Here is a 14,402-nt window from a genome sequence, read left to right as displayed (position 1 = left end):
CCATCCAGAGCTGGGCCTGGCTGGCTTGCAGTTTCCCCTTCCATCTTCCTCATCTGTGTCCTTGCTAGAGCGGGATGACAGCTGTGCCCTCCAGCCACTGATGATGACAGCTGTGCCCTCCAGCCACTAGCTGATGGGCATTCTGCCCTCATGTTGGTAGTGGTCATTTGTGGGGCAGAAACGGGCAGGAGTCAGTGGTTGGGGACCATCCCCTCTGAAGTTTTGCACTGACTCTGTATCCTGAACTCTAGAGGGTGCAGGCTACAAATGCCCCTAGCCTTGAGGAATCAAGGAATGCTGAAACAGGTGAGAACCTGACCGAAGAGTAAGAATGCCCCTGCCTCTGAGGTTCTGCCTTGTGACTTCTCTTGAGCAGGTTATTTGGGAGACTTTTATGTCAAAGGTTTAAGGCCACTATCATGTAACCCTTTAGGAGGGACACTAGAGATGCAATAGTATGATTGATATAAGAGAGGTTTCCCGAACACTCTGGATCGCTTCAGATAATTTATGACACATTTGCTACAGCTATATGATTTAGTTTCATGCATACGTGTGTGTGCAGATGTCATCAGCTTGTGGTGCCTCCTTTAACACAGTGTGTTTGACTTCATCCACATTTATCCCACCCCAGCTAGTGTGTTTTGATGCCACCATCTTAAGGAAAGTGAAGGCTTCTGTTTCCTCTTGCCTCAGATGATAGGATTACGCTTATCATGCGCCATTCTGTTCGACAGCGAGCATCCCCCCCCCCCATGACTGAGCTGAGATAGACCCGAGCTGGAGTTATGGCTCCATCCCTTGCTAGCTATCTTGTGTTTTGACAGTTACTTAATCCCAGTCTCGGTTTCATCTATAAAAAATGGGAAGTGACCCCTCCCTTATGGGTTGGCGTGAAAACCCAAGGAGACTGTGTGTCTGGGCGCCAATCTCGGCGCTATCTCAGAGTGAGCGTGAGCATTCCATCCGTATTAGTTGTCTCTTCTCCCTCTTTTAAGAAGTGGGTAACTCTACAATGCCAGATACTTTTGCATAGAAATGATTATGACATGTTCGGAAGTCGCCAAAAAGGTGTTCAGTGACATTAGTCTTGTGTCACCATCAGTGGGACAATCTAACAAGACCAGTCTGGCTGGTTCTCTCTCCCAGGCTTCAACCAGAGTCCTTGAGCTTAGAGCCAGGCTGGCAGAACTGACGCCTGAGCCTCACAGCCATGTCTGGGCATTCTTAGCCTCCTGGCTTTTGAAATTTTCTACTTAAAAGATGGTTAAGATTCATCTAAGAGTCAATGTGTGCCTTTTGCAATTTACCCTAAAGCAGAGCCTTCTGCCTGCTGCATGAGCAGGTCGCCTGCTAGTTTTACACACACACACGCACACACACACACACACGCACACACACACACACACACACACACACACACACACACACACACACACCTTTTTGTTCAGGAAGAAGTTATAGATCCAACTGTGAACTTTTCCCCTTTGGCACAATTTGTCCCTGAGTAGTCTGTGGAGTGCTGACTAATTTCAGACCCTAGTTGGGGTGGCTGACCTTGGTCTGTCTCCCGATAAGCCCTGGCTCCACACAGGGTGTGGATCCTAAGGCATGTTTGGAATCTGCAGCAGGTGAGGATCCAAGCCTGGATTTGGAGAGATCGTGGAAATCTACTCTGCCCAGGTAGGGAACTGGCATAGTGAATGTGGGGTTGCCATGGTTGTTGTGAGCCAGATAATGTAGGGAGAGGAAAATGCTGATAGGGGGTCATGGCCTCCTTAACTCTCAGTCCCTCTGCTCATCCACCCATTGTGGTCTCCTCCAGCATTTCCCTATTCCGTGATCTCATTCTCTCTGTGAGGTTTGTGCAGCCCTGGTTCTCAGTTCTTCCTCGGGTTTCGGAGGCTTTCTTGCTTCAAGCTCCAACTTTCTCACCCATCTTCTCTCTGCTAGAAGAGTTCTTGAAGCACACCCTTATCATCTCCCCTCCTTTTCAACAGTGTAACCGCTCCACTCAAATGTAGCAGCCCAGGAACATCTGAGAAGGGTCCTAGGGTCCAGTTCATATCTTCTCATATCGTGTGGTTCATGCTCACCAGAGCCTTAGGGGGAGCATGCTTCTCTTCCCTTGCCCCAGTGGGGATGAAAGTGACAAATGATTTCTCAAATAGGACTCTATCCCAGGGCCACTCTCTGGGTTTGGGAAGCATCTGGTGAATTAGTAATCACTCCATACGTTGTTACCCTACTGCCATTATCTCAATCATTGCCACTGATGTGAGCCCTGAGCCCCTCCTGTTGCTACTTTTATCTTATTTTGCTCAATTCAATGCTGAGTTGCTCTGTATACACATGGCCTGAGACTCTTTCATCTGAGACACTTTTTCCCCAGCTTCTTGGAGGACTTTTCAGTGTTCTGTCCTGTATAACTTTCTACTGGGATTTTTCCATATGTTTGTGGCATCACTCTATAGGGTAAAACCTTCTTCATTCTTTTCTCAAAACTCTTGAAAAAAGAAAACACAGTTTTTCTGTCTTACATTCATTCCTAGGGATGTGACCTTCTGAGAACACAAAGGTCAATGTTGTATAGCTCTTCCTGCTGTTTCTGGGACAAGACCTCTCTGTTGTGGAATATTATTGTAGTTGGAAAAAGATGTGTTCTGCTTGTTTATGCTGTGGATTATTACTTCAGCTGCATAAAGGTGTGTTACATTTGTTTATGTTGTATTTGTTTAACAATGTTAAGTTGTGTGTTTAATTATTCAAAGATGTATAGCATTTGTTTCACCTTGCCTGCTTAAGGCATCTGATTGGTCTAATAAAGAGCTGAACAGCCAATAGCTAGGCAGAAGATGGATGGGATGGGTGGGACTTGTGGCAAAGAATAAATAGGAGAACTCTAGGCTTGAGAGAGGAATAAGAGAAGAAGAGAGGAGAGAATGAGGGAGATGCCCAGGGCCAGAAGCCAGGCTGAGGCCAATCAGCAGACACAAGAAGCAGTGAAAGTAAGATATACAGAAGGAAAGAAAAGTAAAAAGCCCTGAAACAAAAGGCAGATAAAGAGAAACAGGTGACTTAAGAGAGCCAGACAGAAACAAGCCTAAGCTAGGCCAACCACTTACAACTAATAAGAAGTTTCCATGTCATGATGTTGGGAGCTGATTGGTGGCCCAAAAGAAAAAACCTTGTACACCTCTCAATTAGACATCTTGTGATAAGTCACAGCACATACGTTGTAGTCTATAAACACAGCCACTTGGCTTCCCCAGCTCCTCCCTCTCATCTCTCGTTCCCTTTTTCAGCTGTTTTCTAAACAGATTGCTCTCTACATGTCCCCACATGGGGCCACACAGGAACCAAACTTGGCTACATTGAGTCTGGAATTCTTACTCCATCTCTATCCCTGGCATGATGAGAGGCCCTCTCCTTTCCCTTCAGGCAAGAAGAGGTGCCAGAGTCATTTTGTATTTCTGTATTGACTTAGGTTTCACTCTTTTATTCTGTCAGAACATTTGTGCATGCTCAAAGTCACTGTGTGTGCCTTGGCTTTTCATATTTGTGTTGTTAAGCCATAGATACTATGTCAAAGTCTCTTTTAAACCTGACATCTCCATCTATTCTAGTAGGGGAAAAATGTATAAAATATACTGATGTAAATATAAAAACAGATGGAAAAGAGGTTGCAGACTTGTTGTTTGAGTAGACTGTCTACCGAGATTTTCCAAAAGCTGTTGTTGTGTGCAGAGCTCATTAGAGATCAAGTGAACCATACTAGGGGTGGTCAAATGCTTTGGGGTGCAGTTGAGTTTGGTAGGTCAAACTAAGACTAGGAAAGCCAGCAGCTTGGATGCAGAATTGGGCCACAGGAGAAATAACGGAAGTTGAGGCAGGAAAGGGGAGAAATGGTGTAGGAATAGGTGTGGGTAGTTTCTAAAGCTTAGGAGATACCTCCAGGAGAGCCCGAGGAACCCTCCAGAGATATTCTCCAGGGAAGTCAGTGCTGAATGCTAATACAATCTTGACTGTCATCCTCCAAGGGTTTCCTACAACCTCTAGGTTAACCTCCTAAATATATTTCTGCTTCTAGAGTCTCTTCCATAGTGATCTGGCTGTTCACTCTGCATTCTAAGTTGAAGCCATACATGTAAGCTCAGTTGTTTATATGTCTAGCCATGTTTCCCATCTTTCCCTTTTTTCATACCCTTCTCCCCAGGTGTTCAACCAGCACCTCCAGATTATTGCCAGGGTCCACATTCTCTTTCTTAGGCAGCAAATGTTCACACTGTCATCTTGAGCTCTTGTGGAGTTAGGTATCTTCTCTGTTTAGCATGCTACTGGAGTTGGCATTCCCTCTATCTCACCACATCTTCGGCAGTATGCTTCTGCAGGGCACTGGATTTTCCATCTTGACTCTGGCTGTGATGTTTTTGTTGTGACTGCTTAGGAAGCTTGGAGTCCTGTCTACTTCTGTAGAGACTGAAGAATTTGTGGCATCCTGGGGCCTTTTATACCCTTGTCTGTTTTAGGTACAACATAATGGATAAATAATGCTGGAGATAGAAATGGTAAAATCCTAGTCCAGGAAACATGTGCCTTCTTTACCTACAGTAGAAACTCAGGGAAGCAGACTGTCAGGCAGGAAATGGTTTTGAGCCAAACAATTATGAGGTAATAAAACCTCTCTCTGGTGTACCTGTCATCTGTGAGCTAGTTGGCCACCTTCATCAAGTCTCCTAGCTTCTTCATCTAGGCTTGTATTTCCTGTCAATGGTAATAATAGTGACGCTAGCTCTGCCTCCTTGTGGGCTCATTTTGAGTAGACTATACCTAGAACTGTCTTGTACTAGAGAGAATACGTAAAAGTAGGCTGGCCAGAGGAGAGCTATGTCCTTCAACAATGGCACCATTGGCAGGCAGCTCCCATCATAGTTTTTCCCAGAGATTCGGGCTTCTGGATTCCAACTCAAAACAATGTTGGTGCAGTTCTTGAATCTCCATCATGTTCTAAGATTGGCTTCTGCCTCCCAGTGACTATGTGTGCCAACAGTGGGCTTTCGTGGCACACAAAGGCTTGCTTGTAGCCCTTCAAGCTTGATTTCAAAGGATCCTGGGGAAGAGCAATTGGAGTGGCCCCTGTAAGAATTTCATGACTGGATCTTTGTACCTTTGGCTTCAGCCTTTTATTTAGCTCACTTCTCAAGTATATATCAAGGGAGAATACTAATTTGTTTTTTTTTTAGATGAAGTACCGAAGGCAGGATGATACAGGGCCAGTTTAAAATCCAGGTAGCTCTGTTACTACATGGGAACATTGCCTTTGTCCTGGAAACTGACATGACATCAAATTCCTGTTCATGGCTTTCCAGAGTACATTTCAGAAATCCTAACCAAGAGCAATAATGTTAGTGTAGTGGATAAAGCTAGCCCCGTCATAGAGTGGTAGCCACATGCTGGCCCTGGGTCTGAGGCCAGTGTCAGGCTATTGTAGACTTGCTGATAGGAGGTGAGCATCCGGCTGTGTGAGAACTTAGGGAATAAAGCAGAGTGGGGCTAGATTTCCTGTGGGTCAGCTGAGTGACTGTGAAGGGTGAGGCCACCTCTAGAGCCTGAATTGCCCTTGTGTTGGTAGCCGGACAGTTCTCCTTTAACTGTAGTCTTTCATGATATGAGACAACAGAGCTCTGGTCATGATTCATTGTGAGCCTCATATGAATGCACATGCCACAAGGACAAGGCAACTGGTCTACCAGCCAATCATTAAGGCCCGGATGATGCCATTTCCTATAGTGTCTGAGGTCTGGCCATCAATAAGTTTGTTCAGAGGAGACTTGGCAAAGGCTGCAGTGTGACTGCTTGGCTCTTTTCCCAGAAAAGGACGAAGAAAAGCTCTCATAGACTGGCTGAATGTCACTGTGCACCCAGCAGTACCCCAGACACTCTTAAAGACATTTCCTCACTTTATTCTCACAGTAGCAGCAATGTGAGATAGCTGGGATGCTCCCTCTTTCAATTAGAATGTGCATTTAAAATACTTATTTTTAGACAAAGGAATATGGCATGTTCTAAGCAGCAGGCTCAGAAATACCATAAGATATTCAGATTAATTCAGGCTTTGCAGAAATCCTGTGGTTGAGTTTCTAATTAGTAATTTGGGGAAATAAATGTTTGGCTGACAGTGTGACAAAGTACTTTTAGTTAAGTGAGTAAGAATCCATAGATATTTAAGTCGAAGATGGGACATGTCAATGCTTTTTCAATGTAGGTGGGACCTCTGTATTATCACTGAGGAATAAGGTACCACTGAAGCAAACGCTCATCTAGCACTGTGCTGAGGTCTGAGCAAGACTGCAGGGACATAAAATAAAGCAGGTCCCAAGGGATACAAGACCATGCCTTCACAATAAACCCAAGAACTAGTAGACCCCTGTCTAGAGAATTCTATGTACTCACAGCTCTAATATTTGATCTGGAGGATTCTTGGAGAGTGTTTAATAGGCCACTTGACTACCCTAATGGAGGTGAATGAAAGAGGAATTCAAAATGAACACAAGAAGATGAATACGGAGCTGTGTGGATGATAGGATTTGGTTGTTTTCCTATGATTTAGTTCAAGTTCACAGTTCAATGTTGAAAACATGTTTTTGTCTACTTGTAAATAGATAATGCATTTTCCTATTTGCTTTGAATTTAGGATCCAATTAAATACAAATAACACCCCATTCTACAGTGACAGTACTGCGTTTAATTACCAAAGGGCAGATGCTTCTTTTTCTGTTCTTTCATACCAAGTCTTAGCTCATTTTCTAAAGGACTTTGTAGAAGCTGTAAAAATAAAGACAAAAATCATTGCTGGTTAACACAGAGTGATTTCTAATAGTCACTGTCAGGGAAAAGAGCATTCCGAAGCTACTTATTGTATGTCTTTGGAGCAAGAATTGAGGGGACAATAGAATAAACACATATTATTTTTCTTTTGGGAAAAAACATATAAAGAGAAATAGTAGATGTCCATTGGAAAAAAATGTCTGATGAAAATAGAAGTGAGAGTTCCTCAAACATTCCTCTTTATATAATTTTGATTTTGAGATATAAGGTGTTTTCCATATTCAGAAAACAAGACAGTTGCCAAAGTTGGAGTGAACCATGAGGCTGAAAAGTCAAAACTGCAGTCTGAATGTATGAAACTTATAACACAGTTGCGACTATTCAACAGGGCTGCAGTGAAGCCCTTTCATAACACTCGGAGTCATGATCCTAAGTCCTGTGGAGATGCAGGAGACCCAGGACAGCCAAAGCAACCCTGAGAAAGAGCAGCAGACAGCATGTCAGGACTTGTCATACCTGACTTCAGTGCAAGCAAGAAGAGCCTTCCCACCAGTGCTACCAGTCAAGCAGTATTGCCAGGCAACCAGTGCTGCCAGGACAGCTGTAGACCCACATGCAAAAAATGAAGTTGGAATCAGTATTTATATTATATAGACGTGCAGTGGATCACACATTTTGATTTAAATTTATTAGTATTACTACCATTGCCTTATGCTTGCACACATGTAATTGGGTATGGGTGTGGGTGATGTGGTGGAAGTTGGAACTACTTTGTGGAGTCAGTTCTCTTCTTCCACCTTTACATGGATTCCAAGAATTGATCTCAGGTTGCTAGGCTTTTGCAACGAGCACCTTTACCATAATGCTGACCCAAGGTCACAGACCATTATCTAAGAGGCAAAAATAAGAAAATTCTTAGAAGAAAGCAAGAGTAGATTTTTGAGATATTGAATTAGGAAAAGATTTTTAAGATTAACAGCAAGTATACTGTAGGCCAAAACAAACATGGTTAAGTTACATATACAAACATTTGTGCTTCTTAGAATTCCATAAAGAAAGTACAAATATAATTTATGGAATGCGTTAAAATATTTACCCATTTCTTTGCAAGCACTTGCTTCTGGGATCTGTAAAGAATTCTTTGCATCTCTATTGCAAAATAGCAACCTGGTTAGAGAATTGCCAAAAAGGTTTCAGCAGATATTTCTCTAAAGGAGATATCCATATCATCAATAAACACATGAAATATGCCTGCTTCTATTAGTGATTGGGTCCATACATGTGAACTGCCCCTGAAAACCCATTAAAATGGCTGTAGTAGGAAAGTCAGTAACAGATGCCACCAGGAATGTGGAGCAACCAGAATCCTCATGCATTGCTTGTGGGAATGTTCAGTGACTTTGAAAAATGGTTTGTCAATTCCTCTAATTGTCAAACATGGGTTGGCCACATGGCACAGCAATTTTATACTTAAACAGAAACCTGAAAATGTGTGACCACACAAAAACTTGTTCACAGATGTTAATGGCAGTATTGTTTACTACAACTGAAAAAAAATGGAAGCAACTGAAATGTCTACTAGCTACTGAATTCATAAATATAGTGTGACCTGTTCATACAAGGGAATATCTTGCAGCATTCAAAATGACCAAGTGCTGACACATGGTGTAGTAATGATCAGATAATTTGAAAATATATGCTATATGAAAGAAGCTAGCCACAAAGACCATGAGGTATATGGTTCCATATATATTAAATGTCCATAACAGGCAAATCCAGAAAAAAGCAGATCAGTGGTTGCTCAGATCTAAGAAATTGGAAGGAACAAGGAGATTGGTTACTAAGACATATAGATTTCTTTGGGGTTGATAAAAATGTAAAATTGTTTGCTATGAATTTATGAAACATTGAATTGGTAGAATGTCAGTGGGAAAATAATGTAATATGTATTTATCAATAAAGCTGTTTTTAAAATTCAATGCTGGGACTGCAGTGCAAAACAAAGACAGAGGGGAGAATGCTCTAATTTAAATAGCGTCTAGCAATAAAGCACAGTGCCTGAAACTTGACTGTGCTTTAGACTGAAAAAAATATCTGCAAAGAATTGCTTGGGCACAACTGAGAATCTTGAGCTTACGTTGAGTAGTAAGTATTGTTTGCTTAGGTCTGAAAGAGTCATGGAATTGACTAGGGTTCTTCTCCATGCCTGAGAGATGCTTTCTTCGAGAAAGATCGCATCTAACTGACTTAAGTGCTCCTTCACATAGCTGGTAGCGTAATGAAGCAAGGATGCAAAGCCACTTATCTCCAGCATTCTACTCTTACCCCTGCAATGGCATAAGATACAGAACTGTTGAATGTATTGTGTGCTTGAAATTCCTAGAGAAAAGAGGTATGAAGCACACAGGAAAATGAGATACCTGATGTGTCTAATACATTTTCTTGGGGCTGCCTATTCTTTCATTTATGGCATTTGTCTTAATTTGCATGTTTATCTCTGGTCCTCTACCACTCACGTGCTATTTATAGGGTTGTTACTGCTTAAGATAATGTTAATCTCTTAAAATTTGAAATATATACTGCAATACTATCACTGTCATTGAGGAGATTTAACAGTGCTCAAAAAAATCATCTTCAGCAATACCAATACTTGGCCAGCTGCTTCAAAAAGTCATTTAAAGGAAGAAATACAACACATATGCATCTTTATCTTAACAAAACATGTAGAATACATCTATTGGTAAATTCTTCAGAATAGGATTGTCTTTCAGTTGTTGTAACAGAATTCATGAGGCTTGTTGATTTATAAAGAATAGGAGGGCCAGGCAGTGGTGGCACAGCTTGCCTTTATTCCCAGCATTCAGGAGGCAGAGGCAGGTAGATCTCTGTAAGCTGGAGGCCAGCCTGGTCTGCAAAGTGAGTCTCAGGGCACCTAGAGTTGTTACACCAAGAAACTCTGTCTCAAAAAGAAAAAAAAAAGTTGAGGTTTATTCCCGCTCACAGCTTTGGAGTATGGAAGTCCAAAATCAGCATCTGTACCTGATGGTGATCTCATACTGCATCTTAACACAGCAGAACACCAAGACGTGTGAGCCTGTGGAATAAACACAGTGCTAGCATGGCCTTGCTCTTACCAGCATTCACTAACCATTAGTCCTTGTGGTGACTAATCCCATCCTGAAAACGCTGTATTCATCCTGATGGCCTGTTACCTCCTTACAAGTTCTTACATGCAGGAATTTAACGTGCATTTTGGAGGGGACAAACCATCTTCAAACCACGGCAGGAGTAAGACCCTTTCTCTAAGTGTAAATGAAATTTTTCATGGCTCTCATCCTCAGCATTCTCAGGGCACCTGGCAACTGGGGCAGGGTGTCTCTGCTTACGGTTGCACGTGCCTGTGGTGTTGGCATGGAAAATGACTGCCTTCTCCTGTATTACATCAAGTTCCCTTTAGTTGTCGTGGGGTTTAATATTTAAGGTTGAAGAGCATCTTTTAAACAACATTATTAACGCAAGAACTTGAGATTGTCTTTTAAGTTTCACAAGAGACAAGGACAGTAAAAGGCATTTGGACAGAATCAGTAGGGAATGCCTTTTCACGTCAGTAATTCTCATTCTTTTACAGTTTGCTTGATGACTTCGAGAAAGAATATTTTAAAGATAAAAATAATGATTATCAGATTTATCCACAGTGTCTTACAGACAGCTATCAATTGTTTTGTTGTTGCTATAGTTTGGGACTGGAATGTCCCCCAGACCCATGGTTAAAGACTTGGTCCTCAGAGTGGTGTTTTAGGGTAGTAGAATCCAATGGAAGGAAGGTATGTTGTTAAAGGTGCACCTTTCACGTGGCTATGAAGACTCCACACCCCATGGTTTTCCTCTTGCTTCCTGACTATCATGAGGTCCTCAATCACCAGCTTCCACCATTAAGAACTGTGCCATCATAGGCTCAAAGCAACGGAGCCCTGCAGCCACAAGGTGAAATCTCTGGAACTGTGATGTGAAATAGATAAACCCTGTCATTTATCACCTTGATGTCACAGTTTCAGTTGTCAACTTGACATAGCTGGGAAGAGGGAGGGTCAGCTGAGAAATTACCTCCATGGCACTGGTCTGCGGGCAGATCTATAGGGACTTTTTCATAATTGCTAATTTAAGTAGTAGGGTCCAGTCTACTGTGGGTGGTTCCATCCCTAGGTAGGTGGGGCTTGGGTTGTTTTAAGAAAGGAAGCTGAGTAAGCCAGAGGGGTCAAATCAATAAGGATCATTCCTTCATAGTCTCTGCTTCAAGATTCTGTCTCCAGATTTCTGCTTGAATTCTTATCCTGACTTCCCTTAGTGCTGAACTGTAATGTCAAAGAGTAAGCCAAAAAAATCTTTCTTCCCCCAAGTTGCTTTGGGTCGTGTTTATCACAGCAATGGAAAGCCAGCTAAGAAAACTATTACATGTGTGTGTGTGTGTGTGTGTGTGTGTGTGTGTGTGTACTATTTTGCCTATGTAATGGAAAAGTCAGCAGAATAAACTTAAATTTCATTACCTAATATTTAATTAAATTACACAATCGCTCACATGAACAGCTGGTGGTGACGAACGTGGACACACAGCCTGTTCTGCTTTATCAATTATAATAGTCCACTAGGAGGAATGACTGGTGGGTGTGATGGATTGAAGGGACTTTGGTTTTGCTCACCAGAGACAAGAAGACATGCCTGTAGACCTGCTGCAAGTGGACTTTGATCAAGAGAATGCCCATTCTGCACTTCATTTGATAGAGCTGGAGTTCACAGCCAGACCCAACCCTGTGTAGAGAACATGGGACTCTTCTTAGGGCTCAGTCTGCTGGTTCTGCTACTCTGATGAATGAAAACTTGCAGGGTGTCAAAGTGCAAAAACGAAATCAGAATCTGGTGTAGGAGGTCCTTCTGTCTATGTGCAGCTTTCATTGGTTAATGAATAAAAAAACTGCCCTGGACTGTTGACAGGGCAGAACTTAAGTAGCTGGTTAAGACAGATATGAATTCTGGGAGGAAGAAAGCAGAATCAGAGACAATGTCATAGTGCCTCCACCAGAGATAGATGCACTGAAACTTTGCTGGTAAGCCACAATTACTAGAAATGAGTTAAACTAAGATTTAAAAGTTAGCTAATGGGCCAAGCAGTGATTTAATTAATACAGCGTCTGTGTGATTATTTTACATGTAAGCTAACTGGGTGGGCCGGGAACCAAACAAGCGGCCCTCTGCAACAAGAGTCTTCACTGAGAAGTAAAAGTTAGAAGAGAGGAAAATGTCAAGTAATAAGCTGTGATAGAAATGTGGATGTGTCTTGCTTGAAGAAATGACATTGCAAAATGTATTTCATTAAGAAAAATGTAAAGGGAGTAACATTGTTATCTTTATAGAATTCCGATGATCTACTCTTGAAGAATTTAAGGAAGTCTTTTCTGGATTTTGTGTTCTGCGCTCATTGAAAGTATAATTTATTATATAAAAATGGACTCGTGTTATGCTTTCTTTCTAGGTTTTTGTTCTGTGGAGCACATGATGAGAATATATGTTCAGGAAGGCCCTGTGCAGGTTTAAGCAGCAGATTTTCCTGTGCTAGTTTGTGGTTTTCATGTATTCTTTTCTCTATCACAGATTCCATTCCAGGCTACAGTACTCATGTTTTCCTTTGGTTGTCTTCTAGAAATAGAGCCTTCCTCTCAACATACTCTTAATCCTGTGGGTCACAAAGAGCCCAAGACAAATGAGAGGCAGACACCTTGGTTGGAAAGTTGCCTCACTTAAATTTACTGGGTGAGGATAAAAATGAATTTAGACAAATAGGCAGCCTCCTTTAGCAAAAGGCATATTTAAACATCATAATCAATTCAGTATTTTACTGTATATTAGAAAACTCAGGCCATTGAGCTTCTTCCTAATCAACTTGTCAAAGTTAAGTTATTCTTTTAATCGAACTTTCTTGTATAAGATCTCTTTTACTTTGGCAAGAAAATAATACCTTTCCTTCAACATAAATATACACACAGACACACACACATATAATATGTATGCATTTCTTTCAATACACATATATACCTTTCAACATACATATATACATGAAGTCACACAGACACACATACACATACCTTCATCCATCTACCTGTCTAGTACTGTCTCAAGCTTAAAACTGACAAAAATTACTCTTTACTTCTGTATAGCAGCTCTCTTAAAAGAGGAATAGCTTTATTTACCCTTTATACTCAGAGATCAAGAGCCTCAAGCAGTCTTATACCAAAGTCCAGTCCTTGAGAGAAAGAAGAGTACATGATCTCCACAGCCTGCAAATGTCAGGATAATTCAATGCTAGCAAGAAGACAAATGGCTATTAAGGAACTGAAATCCCAAGTTCACCGTATTTCTAGAGTCGGTTCCAGTTGGGAAGTAATTTGAAGGACTTGTTGGCTGGTGCTGTTGAAGTCTCAAATCCTGTGATTTTAGACAAGAAAGAATGTGATGGTCCTAATTTAATAACAGAGGGCATGTTTAGATGATACCCAAAGGTGTCCACTGATCTTATAAGACATTAAGGCCTAAAGACCTGATGTGTTTCTGGTTTGTCGAGATGCCTGTCTGAGTTAGCTGTCTGATGCTGTTAGATGCCTGTCTGATGAGCTTTTGTGATTGGCTGGACCCTAATGGTGCTGACACAAAGTAGGTAAAGAGATCCATCTAGATCATTTTGTGAAAACCCTAGAATTTTTCTTTTAATATTCTCCAATATTTATCATGTTGTTCAAAAAGAATAATTAAAATGTACTCGAGTTATCTACACCAAAAGTTCATTTGTTCATGTCCTACCTGGGAAGAAGTCAGCAGGTATGGCTAAGTGTCCATTGGGTATCTGATCAAGTCAAGGATGATCTAGAATAACAACCTTGATAACTTTTATATCATAAACACTTTAATAATGTATTAATCAGCACTCAGTGTGTTTTATTGGATCCAGTGCCACACCTTGTGCTGGACTGTGTTATGTACAGATAGCAGTTTGTCCCCACATTGCTAGAACTCAGAGCTGGGCCAAAGTATGCAGGGGTGGGGCCGAGATAATGCCTGAGATGTGTGCCGTGGACTCAGTTCACTCATGTAGCTTTGTACAGTGACTCATGACGGAAGATGATCAGTGAAGGCTGTCAGGGAGCATGGAGGAGTGGACTTATTTGGTGCCCTGTAGCCACAATTACCATGAGATCCCAAGCTGGCAGAGAAGAGCAATCATTGCTGTTGTAGCTCCTGCCTGGACAGAGTGTAGATTATCTATCACTTTCATCCAGATTATGCAATGAAATGCTTTTTTCTGAATATAGCCCCTTTGTTTCGAACAGAGAATTTAGATAACTTAGATTGTTCTTTGTGAGGATAGGGTATTTGGGTTTTCTTTTCTTGTTTCAAATTCATGGAATGATAGAGTTCTTCTTTAAGTGCTACTAAATATTTTCACTTAAAGTTAATAGCACATGCTACTATGTGATATAACTGATAGATACCTTATTTTATATTTGCAGTGATATTTGTTATATTGA

The 14,402-nt window shown here is 41.5% G+C and overlaps 1 protein-coding gene across 9 annotated transcripts in view; it reads left to right on the top strand.

Annotated features, from left to right (window-relative positions):
* Positions 1-14,402, top strand: part of Cobl (cordon-bleu WH2 repeat protein) — a 228,956-nt gene that overhangs the window by 43,487 nt on the left and 171,067 nt on the right. Inside the window, exon 1 of one of the 9 annotated variants that reach the window (XM_085692228.2) lies at positions 11,796-11,930. The exons of the other annotated variants lie outside the window; for them this stretch is intronic. The gene's annotated coding sequence lies outside the window, so the exon portion shown is untranslated. Of the gene's footprint in view, positions 1-11,795; positions 11,931-14,402 lie in introns of those variants that run through there. 9 annotated transcript variants of the gene reach the window in all.

The sequence above is a fragment of the Myodes glareolus genome, chromosome 8 (genome assembly GCF_982192425.1).
Source record: "Myodes glareolus chromosome 8, mMyoGla1.1, whole genome shotgun sequence".
In the NCBI taxonomy this organism is placed as follows: Eukaryota; Metazoa; Chordata; class Mammalia; order Rodentia; family Cricetidae; genus Myodes; species Myodes glareolus.
The sequence above is the reverse complement of the archived record's forward strand: the minus strand, read 5'-3'. Positions and strand labels throughout refer to the sequence as shown.